A 15,177-nucleotide genomic window follows, 5' to 3' on the forward strand; every position below is an offset into this window, starting at 1 on the left:
CCGCGTCGTGCCTTTGCGGCCTCTAACCCGGTGCCGATCTCAATTGGCTCCCTGGTTTTCCGAGGAGCTGAGAGAGATGAAGCGCCAGAAAAGACACCTGGAGAGTGATTGGAGGGCCAGTCGCTCCGAATCTGACCGAACACTGGTGAGGTCTCATATTAAGATATACCTACTGGCGATAAAAGCGGCAAGATTTAATTATTTTTCTGCTCTTATCGGGTCTGCAGAGAACCGCCCAGCAACCCTGTTAAGGGTGACCCGCTCCCTCCTTCATCTGGGAGCAAGGGACGACCCCTTGCAGGGCAGGGCTGAGGATTTTGTGCAATTCCTGCATGACAAAGTCACTCAGATTCGGGAAGGTCTGGACTCTGATTGGGTAGATCTGGATGGGATGACGGAGGGGGGTCTTGAGAATGTTCTCTGGGAGGGGTTTGACCTTGTGACTCCTGAGGACATGGACAGGACTCTGGAGAGGCTTAGCGCTGCCACATGTTTATTGGATCCATGTCCCTCCTGGTTGGTGCTGGCCTCCCGGGAGGTTACACGAGGCTGGCTCCAGGGGATTATTAACGCTTCTTTGAGCGAGGGTTACTTCCTCCCCCTCTTTGAAAGAGGCGGTGGTGAGGCCCCTCCTCAAGAAGCCCTCCCTGGACCCGGCTGTATTAGCGAATTATCGCCCAGTCTCCAACCTTCGCTTTGTGGCGAAGGTTGTTAAGAGTGTGGTGGCGCGACAACTTCCCCAGTACCTGGATGAAGCCAATTATCTAGATCTGTTCCAGTCGGGCTTCAGGCCAGGGCACAGCACGGAAATGGCATTGGTCGCATTGGTTGATGATCTCTGGAGGGCTCAGGACAGGGGTTGTTCCTCTGTCCTGGTCCTATTAGATCTCTCAGCAGCTTTTGATACCATGGTATCATGCTGCGACGATTGGAGGGGTTGGGAGTGGGGGGCACCGTGTTGCGGTGGTTCTCCTCCTTCCTCTCTGACCGTGTGCAGTTTGTGTTGGCAGGGGGGCAGAGGTCGACCACAAGGCGCCTTGTATGTGGGGTGCCACAAGGGTCAGTCCTCTCGCCCCTTCTGTTCAACATTTATGTGAAGCTGCTGGGCGAGATCATCCGTGGTTTCAGGGTGAGATTCCACCAGTATGCTGACGATACTCAGCTGTCTTTGGAAGATCACATGACGGCCGTGGCCAGGGAGCTTTTTATCAGGTTCGCCTGATGCACCAGTTGTATCCCTTTCTGGACCAGGATGCCCTGCGCACGGTCACTCATGCCCTCGTCACTTCCCGTCTGGACTACTGCAATGCTCTCTACATGGGGCTCCCCTTGAAGAGCACTCGGAGGCTCCAACTGGTCCAGAATGCGGCCATGCGGGTGGTTATGGGTGTGACTCGGTGCACCCACATAACACCCCTCCTGCGTGAGCTGCACTGGCTCCCGGTGGTCTACCGGGTGCGATTCAAGGTGTTGGTTACCACCTTTAAAGCACTCCATGGCTTAGGACTGGGGTATATACGAGACCACCTTCTGCCAGCAACAACCTCCTACCGGCCAATACGCTCCCAAAGAGAGGGACTCCTCAGGGTGCCATCGGCCAAACAATGCTGACTGGCGACACCCAGGGGGAGAGCCTTCTCTGTGGGGGCACCAGCCCTCTGGAATGAGCTTCCCCTAGAGCTTCGTCTTATCCCTGACCTGCTTACTTTTCACCACGCCCTTAAGACCCTTCTGTTTCAGTAAGCTGGGCTGGCCTAGTATGAATTTTTAAAATGTATGTATGTTTTAATTCGTGGCCAAATTTTTATATTCGATTTTAATTGGTTTTAAATTTTATAAATCTATGTGTTTTAATATGGCTGTACACCGCCCTGAGTCCTTCGGGAGAAGGGCGGTATAGAAATCTAATAAACTCTTAAAACTCTTAAACTCTTATAAAAAGAATAAATATGAGATACACCATCAGACACAGTATTAATCACAGTTTGAAATCTGAATTCATTTATGCATAATTTATGGATTCTCTTTACTGAGGAATCAATAAAAGATTTTCTAGTAATGGTAGATTATAGTATTTTGTGCCTGTAATTTTTTTCTTTTCTCCCTTTTTATAGGAATAGAAAAGCAATGGACTATAACTCAGTATGTTTTGCTGTCTGTTCTTTTGTATCTTAGTAAAGAATAGAAAGTCTGTGGTTCACTCCAATGCATGCATGATTCTTGAAATTGTACTAGACTTCTGATTTAAAAAAGCTGTACATGCAAGATAGATAGACTATGTGATAAAGTAAACTGCATCCTGATTTATCAGGAATAGAAAGGTAATTTAAAACACAAGGTGTTTAATCATAGTGAAGCTTTTTACAGTGGAAGAAAAGATGATTGAGGATCAGGTTGCTTCTGAACAGAAATATGCAAGCTTGGCTGGTATTTTCATTTTCCAGGTTTGTGTTGTTTGTAGACACAAACATAAAATCTGTTCCCATAGCAGGCTAAGGAGACCAGAAAAATGCACATTCTGCATTCTTTGCTTCCAGGTGAAACTGAAGAAACATGTACATATATATTCACATAAGATCTGTGATATCTGGATGGCAGATAGGCTTTCATAGCAAAATCCCTTTCTTTTTACCCATATTTAGTTAATATGTATGTTGGCTCCTATATTCATTTTAATGTTTTTTGTGGGAATAATCTTGTGAGCAAGATTATTTGAAAATATTAGAAAAGGAAGCTGACTATTATCAGAAGCCCCCAAACCGCATGAAATTTTGAAGAATGAGCCAGGAAGATTAATTCATTAATTTATGTTTTAATGTCTATTCGTAGATATATTTTTATGACTGTAAAAATGGCAGCCAATAAATTTTATAAAAAAATAAATAAGATTGTGCAACAAGAATGTAAATGTAACTGAGAAGCTCTGTAAGCTTATATTTATTTATTAAATTTATATGTCACCATCTCACTCTCAAAGTGACTCTGCAGCTTACAATTAAAATCATAAGTATAAAATTTTTATTTTATTTTTTTATTTTGTCAAGTACATATTAGATAATATATATAAGTATAAGCATGAATTGAATACATAAAATGAATACAATTAAAGGGAACATTAGGACAGGGATGGTAGGCACTCTGGTGCTCTTATGGACGCCCCTTACACACCTCTTAGGAACAGGGTGAGGTCAATAGTAGACAGTCTTAGGTTAAAGTTTTGGGGGTTTTGGGATGAGACCACAGATTCTGGTAGTGCATTCCAGGCATTAACAATTCTGTTACTGAAGTCATATTTTCTGCAATCGAGTTTGGAGCGGTTCACTTTAAGTTTGTATCTATTGTATGCTCGTGTATTGTTGTGGTTGAAGCTGAAGTAATCATTGACAGGTAGGACATTGTAGTAGATGATTTTATGAGCTATGTTTAGCTCATACCGAAGGCGGGGTAGTTCTAAATTTTCTAAACCCAGAATTTCAAGTCTGGTGATATTTCATAAGTCATAAGGTATTTTGTTGCGAGCAGAGGAGTGGAGGACTCTTCTTGTGAAAAATTTCTGGAAGCGCTCAATTGTATTAATGTCCGATATGCAGTGCAGGTTCCAGACACATGAGCTGTATTCGAGAATTGGTCTAGCAAATGTTTTGTATGCTCTGGTTAGTAGTGTAATATTACCGGAGAAGAAGCTATGCAAGATTAGGTTTACAACCCTTAATGTCTTTTTGGCGATGATGTTACAGTGGGCTTTGGCACTTAGATCATTTGATATAAGTACTCCAAAGTCCTTGACAGAGTGAGGGTCATCTACAAGGTCATGTCCACTTAGCTTGTATTTTGTGTTCTGATTCTTTTTGCCAATGTGAGAGCGTTTGTTGGTTGAGATTTGGAGTTGCCAATTTTTTGACCATTCTGACACAAAGTTAAGGTCTTTTTGAAGAATAGCAGCATTGTTGGTAGTATTAAATAGTTTAACATCATCGGCGAAGAGAACACAGTTACTTATAATATGATAACAAAGGTCATTTATGTATAGTATGAAGAGTGTTGGTCCTAGAACGCTGCCTTGGGGGACACCGCTATTAACAGGTGCAGGATTTGATAGGGTGCTCCCTATTTTGACCACTTATCTGTTTGACAGGAACACAGTTATCCAATTATGGAGGGGTCCAGAGATGCTGTAGGATTGCTCCACGTATTTATCAGCACTGTTTTTTGACAAACAGGGATGTTTTTAGTAGCCTCTTCATATTAGGCACTCAGCAAGGCTCATGTGATGACAGCTATAACTAGCTTGATATCTACTTAAAAGTATTTATTAATCTTAGCATTACCTCATGGATAATATTTAATTCTTTAAAATAATAACTTATATATTTATAATGATTGTTTTTATGTATTTATTTTATTAATTGTATGCCACACAGAGTCACTTCTTATGAAAGGGATGACCATATAAATGTGATTAATACATACACAAACAAACAAATAAACAAACAAACAGAAGTCCCCTAATAGTTGCCCTAGTAAATGAAACTGTTGTGCAGTTAATCGTTTTTTTTCTGGAAAATTAGCTATGCCACAGTATCTTATTCTAATGATCATGGCAGTTGAAAAGTTTTTTTAAAAAACTTTGCTTGAGTTTCTGGAGGAAGGTGGCAGAGAGGGGCCAGGGATAAAAATAATTTTTTATCATTGGAAGAAAGAATAAGCCATTTACTATGTATTATGATTGTAGAGTAGCTTTTTACTAAACAGCCTGAAGTATCTTCAAGGTGAAATAACTTTAATCTTTTAACCTTTAAATCATCCAATTATTTTAAAGGAAGTGTTGGTGATTAGAGACATCCACAGTTCTCTCATTAAAAATTATCTCACTAATTTAATACTCTGTTTCACAATGAAATACGGTAGGATAGAGTCACATCTCTATAAATGCCTTTAATACAAATTCCTCATTAACTTTTTTTTATGTGAACTAATCACTCTTTGTTAGTAACGAGCATGCCAATTTGCTTCTAACTCTACATGATCTACTTATTTGGTGGCATTTCGCTATCAGCAAAGTGTACCAGGGAAACTGATAAGGTAAAGATAAGTAAAGCAGCTTGCATAGTTTCACTACCATCTTCTGTCTTCCACAACTCAGAAGTAAGGGCTACTCATTTTTATTCCTATTTTGTAATAGAATTATTTCACACACACACACACACACACACTAAATCTGGTGCAACTGGGAAAAAATTACTTAAGAGAGAAAATCAATTGCATCCTAAATAGAATCAGGGTTTTTGAGGAAGCCCATAACTATCCTTGGGGAGGAAATCTTAGATGGAGAGGTTAAAAGATTTGTCCATAGATAAAGTTAATAACAGGACTGTGACAAGATTTCCTTTGTATTTTGTGGTCATTCTCTTGCAATCTGATAGAAAACAAATTAGGTTCTCTTTTATGTATAAATGTAGAACATTTAAATAACATTCAAGAAGGGTCATAGTTCTTTACTAATGTTATAACAACATGACCAAAAAATATGTATATGTGACAGAAAAAATATGCCTCTAATTTTATAACTCTGCCTCTATTGGTCCCCAGACTACTGATTTCTAATTAAATCCCAGAAACTTTGGGAGGCTTTGTTAAGATTATGCAACCAATGTAGCCAAGTAAGCTACAAAGCTACAAAGTGGTAGATATTAGATCGTGGGAGGCAATGAAGAAGCAGGAGGACGGACAGTAACTTCAGCTCTTTATTTAAGTAAGTGACTTCTGCAAAGGCTTAGCTGGCAGCACTCCCTTTTAAAGGGAGCAGTCCCACCAATTCAGCCACTGATAACGCTTTACATTTTCCTCCGTTTGAATCCACCAATCAGTTGCGGGCCCCGTTTGAATCCACCAATCAGTGGTGGGCATGCAAATGTCCAGCTAAACCTAGACCTGAGTGAAGCCTACATCCCTGGCTTCACTTGCTATTTAGATATGTAACAGTAGACATACATGCAGCTCCAAAACATACACAGAGAAGCCTCACTTCAGTAAGGTTAAAAACAAACAAACATCCAACATTTTTTAGAAGCTTTTGGAACACAATATAAAAACAACAACAGATTTCTCTTTTACTGAGTAAGAAATCTTCGGGGAAATCTGAATTTTTACAGTTGTAGCTGGATGTTTGAATACATCTGGCTTCAACATAGGTTGAATAAGTAGTGTTATACTTACCCTTGCAAATCTTACTGGCAGTTTATGAGTATTTTGCATGAGACCTAGCTGTAGAATAAGAAGAACAACCAGGAGGTTAGTTACCCTTCCTTTGGAAGGCTTTTTGTTTCAAATATTTCCAGAGTATTGTACTAAGCATCTACACAAAAGCAACAACTAAACAACTTTTCTCAGGTGTAGATTTTTTGAATGTTTCTCTGAGGAGCAGTTGCTTAGCAACTAGAGGCGTGTCCTGGATTATCGATGAGAGGACACTTTCCCTCTTGTTTTATATACAATATCTCACATTCTTTCCCCCATTTTGGCTAAATAAATGTGCTGTTATTGTATAATAACTTTTTAAAATCAAATAACATTTCAAGCCTATTATAGATTTGAGGCTATAATTCTGTCCTGCTTACTTGGGACAAAGTTCCAATGAACTTAGTATACATTTCTTCTGAATAGAAATTGATAGGATAACATTAATTAAATAATTCATCTCTCTTATTAATGTCCCTAATTAATGGGTTTAAGAAATAGAACCTTCATTGGAAAACCATCCTTTATTCCAATATTTTATGTACAAACATCTCTGAATTTTAATCCTACACCCGCTTCACTAAAACCTGTCAGGACAATTCTATGTAGGTCTTGGAATTTATTTCTACTATTTTTGTAGATGTTACTCTTAAGTTTATAGGGTTTTTACTTTGGTTGAAATCTATCCTCCCCCTGGGAAGATGAGATCTGTAGCTATAAGATCCCCAAATGATGTCTCTATGTCCTTTATTATTTTCAGGCATTAAAATAATAGTCAATGATCATTTGTATATGTATTAGGAATCAAGCTTGTTTTTCATCAGTAGGTGGGAGACTCTCCATCAAATATGTCTAACGCTTGCCGAAAGGCTAGCTCATTGCTGATTTTTAATTAGTGAACTATATATTGGCATTCCATCTATTTAAAACTAAAATCAATTGAAAAGTCTGTATCTTTTATAAATGATGGATGCACCTATAGCCCTTCAGCTGGCCTTATTCCTTATGAATATCAATGTCATAGACTTACACTATCAATGGAGATATTCTGCAATGCAAACAGTTTTATCCTATATGTTTTATGCTGATTTAGATATGCTTTTCAATGGCCCAACCTTTTTTTCATGGATCATTACCTTTTAGAGCTCACCTGTAACAGGCATATCATAGATGTAGAACCAGACTAAATGTTATCCACTGGAAAAGGAATAGCAACCTACTCCAGTTTTCAGCCAAGAAAATCAAATGGAAATTCATAACAAGGACAGTGTCTATGTGACACTGGAAGATGACTCTTAAAGGAAATGGTATTCATAGAGTTACTGGGGAAGAGCAGAGGGCATGAATGATTAATACGACTGTTTATCATGTGGCTGGAATGAAGCCAAAAGGATGTCTAATGACTGACATGCCCAAAGATAAAAGATCATTTGATACTGTAAAAATATGTATACCATTGTTATATGGAATGTCAGAACTATGAACCAAGTCAAACATGATGTTGTCACAGCAGAAATTTCAAGACTGAACTGGGAATCAGTGAACCGAAATGGTCTGGCATGGGTCACTTCACATCAAAGGAGCCTCAGCTCTGCTTCTCCAGGCAATCAAAAACGCAGAAAAAACAAAGTAGCCATCATTACTAACAAAAGAGTATCAAAGTTAGTATCCCTCAAAAGATAGAATTATCTCTATTTGAGTCCTACGCAAGCCAAAATGATCCAAGCGAATGCTCCAATCACAGATTCGGAGGAAAGAGAAGTTGAATAATTACATTTCAATGTTCTCAACTCAACCCACAATAAAAAGTGACATGTTAATTCTAAGAGACTGGAATGCTAAAGTTGAAAATAAATTAGCGCTTAGAATAATAGAGGAAAGTAACAGCTCCAGTTTATGAAATAAAGCAAGAGACAGATTAATAGATTTCTGCCAAGAAATTTGATTTTTCAAAATATGTAGTTTTTATATTTATCCATGAACTATTCAGGTTTGAGAAGGGGGGAAAAAGCTTGATGGGTATGAATGCCACTGATCCTACATAAATGTAGATTGTAGATTTATTTTTAGGCAGAAAAGACAAGGAAATATTTTTCATGAAGCATTTATTATTGTTTTAAAATAAATGAGAGTAAAATCAGTGTATTAGCTATTGCAAAAACCATTTCATAGCTAATTTATGTTGATTGAATTAATAAGGTACATCTACTACAAACCTTTGAAAAGTGTGTGAAGAATTGAAGTCTATGGGAATCCACTAAACCTAATGCAAATGTGATTGAAGATCTGCGAGGCAAAAACAAGAAAACAAAAACTGTTTAGACCACATAGCCAGAATAAATAACGAAATCTTCTTGACAGCATTAAAAATAGAAAAATCTCCAGATACCACTATGTTGGTCAGCCTTAATTTCCGTCCCATTTTTAATATGACTTGAAATACTTGAATCACAAGGATTTCATTTTAGTCTAATCCATGCTGTTGATTAAAATTAAAGAATGAGGGGATCTGTTGCTGTTAATCAGGAAAAACGAATACAATGGGTTTTCTTGAGTTTATAAACAGTAAACAAAAATTGATTGATTTAATTTGCATGGTAGATTGTTATTTATATTGTACCATAACTTTGAAAGTATGAGGAACATATTTGGTTGGTAGTCATATTTTTCAAAGAATCATTTTATGCAGAAAATAAGCACATAAGATACCAATTCCATATGACAATATGCCACATTGAATTATTATTCTGGCAAGTATTAGTATTAAATGCTAGTCATCTAAGTAATAGATAATTCTACAACATTATAACAATATGCAACCAGGAAGAAATTGATTTTTATCCCACATTTACTATTTTTACAAATAATTCAAGGTGGCAAATATATCCCAACACACCTCCCTCCTTCTATTTTCCCAACAACAAGGTCACCCAACTGACTTTCATGGCTAAGGCAGGACCTGAACTCATGCTCTTCCAGTTTCTAACCTGGTGCCTTAACCACCAGACCAAACTGGCTCTCACTACCTTATTGATGACAATGTACCCTTGAAGTAAATCAAGTCACATATAAGCAGGCAATTGGTAGTACAGTGGTCTAAGGCACCCTGTTATTAAGCTGGTTATTAAGACCAGCTGCCTGCAATTACTGCAGGTTCGAATCTCGCCAAGGCTCAAGGTTGACTCAGCCTTCCATCCTTTCTAAGGTAGGTAAATTGTGGACCCAACTGTGGGGGCAATAAGCTGACTTTGTATAAATATACAAAAGAATGAAGGCTATTGCTTAGCGCATTGTAGACCACCCTGAGTCTCCGGAGAAGGGCGGCATATAAATCAAATTTTTTTTTTAAAAAAAATTCAGCCAATGTACTAAATGTACTAAATGTACTAAAATACTTGTTGAAGAGTGTCCTGCATTTTCATATGTCTTGTACTATAGGAGTCCCTTCCTAGAAGCTCATCATCTGCCAAGGGGAGAAAATAAAATGGAATTTTATAGGGTCGGGTGAAGAAAAGAAAAGAAAATCATAGATAGTTGGAGCAGCAAATTGTGATCTGCTGAAGAAGCAGAAGATAGTCATTGGAATTGGGGCAGAGGCAATGTATGAAGCTTATAAACTAGGGAAAAGAGTTTTAAGGCCTGGGGCTACAAAAATAATAAAAATTGTAATCTACGAGCTTCACACTATGAAATTTGTGTTCTACAAGGTTTTCCATCATGCAACGAATGTTTCTCTTTTAAAAAGATAGTCTGTAGGAAAGATGAAGGAAAAGAGATGCTTGAGTCTCAGATAGTCAATGGTAGAAAAAGGGAAAACAGAAGATTTATAGCTCATATCTGGCAGGTATGTAAGACGTGTTCCTGAATAAGATATCATGGCTCCTAGAAAACCTATGAACTGAAAATTAGAAACAATGCCAGTTCTGTGCTATTTACTCTCAGAAATATAAAACAACTGAGCAGTGTTGTTTTGTTTACCTCCAAGGCTGGTTCCAATCTTGCGGCTATAGATACAGTAAACACCTGTAATGGAGAATCATGAATCAGATAAATGTCATAAGCTCTAGGATCACGGACTCAAGCATCATTGCTAGCTTTGGGAACCAAGCCACATAATTTACTTCACCCAGAAAATATTCTCAATAAACATTAACATTTTATTATGAGACAAGGCTCTATAAAATTTGGAACCATGCTACATAATTTAACATTTGAATTAGCTTTGTTTTTTTTTATTTAAAGGCATAATCATCTGATTCTAGTGGTTTTCTGATCTGCAGTACTAGAAATCTAGTTAATAATAATTAATCAGAGAAACAGTAGTTCATTCTCTATCTCTCCCCTAGAATGGGGAGAGGACTAGTAACCTGTTATTAGGATTTTTTATGATTATCCATGATAAAATGAAATACTGAAGCTGAAGGAGAGATTTAAAGACGCTGATGCCCAAAATTATGACATCAAATGTCTTATTGGTGGATCAACTATTGCTTCAATGCCATATTAAATTTTCAGCGTCTCATTCTAAAAAAAAATCCGTTTTTTTATTTCAGCCTCTGGTTTTAACTTCCTCAACTGGCAAACAACTTTTATCACCGATACATTTTTTCCTAATGCTTCAGAGAAGCTAAAATTTGATTTATTGGCATTTCCACTCATTTATTCAAACTCTGGAATGAAAGAATACAAAGCATTTTTCACTTTCTTTTTTTGCATGACAACTACTCAGATATTTTCTTTCACACAAACTAATTCCAATCTAGGATTTATATTTGCATTCCTGATACTTAAAGGAAGATGTTTATATTCATTTCAGTTAAACGTTTCCATGGTTTTGACTAAGAAATAACCACACTCTTAAATAATGAAGAAAATAATTCTGGGGCCTGTTGTGATATGTTCTTTGGACATATTTAATTTCTTATACAGTATGAATAGCATGGTTTTATTCTAAGTAGTCCTCAGCAACATCCAAGATTCTGGATAACTGCTGACCAAATTAAAATTTGTTGCTTTTTGAAGAGGTCCTGAAAGGTGTTGGGAGGGGTCTCACTCAAGCTCTCTTGAATATAATTGATGACATGAGAGTCATTCGCTTGATTGGGGAATTTACAGGCTAGAATGGCAGCCAGTTTGACCTTGAAGAAAAGAAGAGGGAGAGAAAGTTATCATTGCTGGTTCTCAAAGGAACTAGAGGGTCTGCTGGATGTTTTCCATGCCACCAATCATTGGATGTTTCACAAACAGAGCCACACATAAAGCAGTTGTCAGGCATTCCAAACAAATGACACGGTCAAAGAGAATCCGTATTGGAAGAAACATCTCAGGACTGCTTCCACGGTGCAAGAGAGCTCTCTGGTTTTCTGGAGAATGTATAAATATATATGTTGGGATATAAAAGTTTTGTGGTGTAAAGAATGAAATATCCTATGAATATAAAGCCAGGCCAAGGAAGGAAGTGCCCTAATTCATTCGATCACTGATAAGGGACAATGATAGATTGGGAGAAAGTGACATTCAGGGCCAAATGATCAAGATGGCCCTCTGGACGTTTCTCCTCTTGTCCAGTATCTGGTATCATTGCTTCTGATCCTTTCTCCTTAGTAATGCTATTTCTGAATGCCAAGTTCCCCAACATCTCAATTACAATGATTGCAGGTTCGCATGGTCATGTGATTGATATTTTCAACTTTCACTGCAATTTCTAAGGAGCAAAGTCAAAAGGGAAACCAGCAGGAAGTTGCAAATGGTGATCACATGAGACGGCACTTAATCATGTAGAATTCACTTGACCGGAATTGCCACAACTGCCATCTTTGGTTTCTTTGGTTGTGACGGTGTCACTTAGTTGGCAGTCTTAATTACCATAGTTAAGCAAGGACTACCTATAGGTAGATCTTCATTGTAATGATAGCTGCATTCCTCAATACTCTGGAATCCATTAGTATCTATTAATCTAAGAATTGTAGAATAGGCTACAGAAGTTCAAAAGTAAGTAGGATATCCTTCAAAAAAAAATCAAGTATGCCCCACCCTTCATGGGGCAAGAACGCATTTGCTCACCTTTGTCTTGTATAGCAACTCTACCTTTTATAATGGAAAGAAAATTGGCTACAGTGGCTAATGATGAATTGCTTCCATTTCAAACTAATGCTCTGATTTATATTCTGTTACGATTTATTCTTTTTAAAAGATCTCAGCGAGTACAGTTAGGTGAAAATATAGGAGCGAGAGTTGGTGAGAAATGTGCTTTGTACATGATATTTAATTGGTCTGTGAAAAAATATGCTGGCTTTGATTAATAATTTAGTTCATTGTTCCAACTTTAACTTATAAAAGTGTAAATGGCTTGGGCCAGAGCTAAATGAAGGATTGCTTCTTCTGGACAAATCTGCTACTAACTTGCATTTATAATCAAAAATAAAGCTGGTGGGTACATAAGCTCAGGCCCTTTTCAATTCTGAAACTTCTTTCTAAGGAAATATACTCTCACTGGTCTCTTTTAATGGCAATAGAGAACATTTGATACTGTATGCTGATTTATTGTTCATTTTCCCCCCTGAGGCTGGCATATTTATTATCCTTGTGATCCTCTTATTTTTATTAGTTTAATTTTATTGCTGTGCCACCACGGACTCAACAACCTTCGCTAAAAAACGAAGGTTGGAGACTGGACGGTAATTGTTAAGAACCTCAGGGTCTAGGTTAGGCTTCTTAAGGAGGGGTCGAACCACCGCCTCTTTGAGTGCAGCGGGGAAGACCCCTTCCTTTAACGAAGCATTGACAACAGCCTGGATCCAGTCTCTAGTCACTTCTCTGGCTGCCGAAACTAGCCAGGAGGGACAAGGATCCAATAAACATGTGGAGGACCCCAGCCTACCCATAATCCTGTCCACGTAATCCAGCAAAACAGGCTCAAACTCAACCCAGATGTCTCCACCAAGACTAGCCCCCGTCACCTCAATGGACTCTGTCCAGTCGGAGTCCAACCCAGTCCGAATCTGAGTGATTTTATCTTGCAGAAACTGTGCAAAATCCTCAGCACGGCCCTGCAAGGGGTCCTCCCTCACTCCCTGATTAAAGAGGGAGTGGGTCACTCTAAACAGGGCTGCTGGGTGGTTTTCTGCAGATGCAATGAGAGTGGCGAAATAGTTATGTTTTGCCACTTCCATCGCCACAAGATAAGACCTAATATGGGTTCTTAGTTGTGTTCGGTCGGACTCAGATTGGGAGGATCTCCAACCACCCTCCAGGCGTCTTTTCCGATGCTTCATTTCTCTGAGCTCCTCAGTGAACCAAGGAGCCGCCCGGGATCTGCGTCGGATCAGAGGCCGGAAAGGCGCGATTCGATCCAGGGCCCCCACCGCAGCCTGTTCGCAGGCCGCGACAAGGGCCTCGGATGAATTGTGGGCTAAGGAGGTGGGAAATGACCCAAGCTTCATCAGGAACCTTTCGGGTTCCATCAGGCGCATGGGGTGGAACCATCTTACCAGTTCCGCACCCCTGCGACGGGGGATGGCAGTGGGAAAGTCAAGCCTAAGGAGGGAATGATGGGTCCATGACAGAGGGTTGATATCCGTAGAGAAAAATCAGGTCGAGTGTGTGTCCTCCAATATGAGTTGGGCCCTGTACAATCTGAGTTAGGTCCATGGCTGTCATGGAGATCATGAACTCCCGCACCAACTCAGATGTCTCACCAGCCGACGGCAGGTTGAAATCTCCCATAACCAAAAGGTTGGGGAGTTCCACCGCCAGTTCGGCTAAGACATCTAGTAGTGCGGGCAGGGCTGAGGCCATGCAGCTGGGGGAGAGGTACGTGATCAACAGTCTTGACTGAACTCCAGGGTCCCATTTCAAAAGAAGGGATTCACACCCTCCCATCTGAGGAACAGTGACCTCCCTAGGACTGAGAAATCTGTAAGAGTTATTAGATGTGTTTTAAAATGAAGAAACTTTTGGATGTACAATTCAACTCTAATTTCTGATGAATGTTTAAAACACAATTTCAAAGTGGAGATCTGGGTCATAACCTGTAGTCATGGAACAATTTCCCCCCCATCCCTGTTGGCACTTTGAAATGAAATGTCTAATCAGTAATAAGGTTCTTTACATTAGTATTTATGGAAGACTGAACTGTGGAAAAGTATTTTCTGACTGTGCTATGATTAATTTTCTTTTGATTAACAAGCCCAGCACACTGAGTTATATCACGTTACATAGCTTGATTTTAATTTTAATTTCCTAAATATACTCTTGTATAATTAATTTATAATAACAAGTTATTCAGCAAATGATGAGGATTAGCACAAAAATGTGATCATAACTAATGAGTGCAAGCCCTAACCTCCTTTAAAGCCGCCTTCATTTCCTTTGAACCACGTTCTCCCTCTTCCCTTTTATGCTGTGCTGTCTCAAGTGAACTACGGTATGTACTAGATTGGAAACCAAGACGTTTAACTAAGTTTAAAGCAAAGAACTTATTTTATCACAAAAATTGTTATAGAACTAAAGTTGTTAGTTTTCAGCTTCAACTACCTGGAACCTCTAGTATATATTTTACATATTAAGATTTTGACAAAGATGGAGAGACACTGAAGTTATGATATGTCTGTTATTTTACCATTTTTACTGTTTTAATTATCATATTTAATGCATTTTTTAAATGAACAGAAGAGTAGGATGTAGCTCTCCTGAAAGTTTGGGGAACCTGAAACCAATCTGATAATCACCTATATAGTAAACTACACAAAATGTGATTTTAAAACTTGTTAATATAGACTTCAGCAAAAGTCCTGGAGAGTTAAAGAGAGGTTAAGAAGTATGATGACATAATTATGCCAAAACAAATTGATACATATAATTGTGAAAATATTACTAAGTAGTTATGGCATCCTAATATATGAGGTTCTTGGTGCTCTGTGAACTTGGTTGTTTACATGC

At 38.6% G+C, this 15,177-nt stretch overlaps 1 protein-coding gene and 1 long non-coding RNA gene across 4 annotated transcripts in view; one reads left to right on the forward strand and one right to left on the reverse strand.

Annotated features, from left to right (window-relative positions):
• LOC117676758 (uncharacterized) overlaps positions 1-13,105 on the reverse strand; it is an 82,527-nt gene extending 69,422 nt beyond the window's left edge. Inside the window, exons 1-3 of one of the 2 annotated variants that reach the window (XR_015728350.1) lie at positions 10,216-13,105; positions 8,454-8,523; positions 6,217-6,264 (exon numbers count right to left, since the gene is read on the reverse strand). This is a non-coding gene — a long non-coding RNA (uncharacterized LOC117676758). Of the gene's footprint in view, positions 1-6,216; positions 6,265-8,453; positions 8,596-10,215 lie in introns of those variants that run through there. The other variant, XR_004594504.3, reaches the window with a different exon arrangement.
• Positions 1-15,177, forward strand: part of ADGRA1 (adhesion G protein-coupled receptor A1) — a 397,321-nt gene that overhangs the window by 233,053 nt on the left and 149,091 nt on the right. The window lies entirely within an intron of this gene.

The sequence above is a fragment of the Pantherophis guttatus genome, chromosome 6, assembly GCF_059756535.1.
Source record: "Pantherophis guttatus breed Tessera chromosome 6, ASM5975653v1, whole genome shotgun sequence".
NCBI lineage: Eukaryota > Metazoa > Chordata > Lepidosauria > Squamata > Colubridae > Pantherophis > Pantherophis guttatus.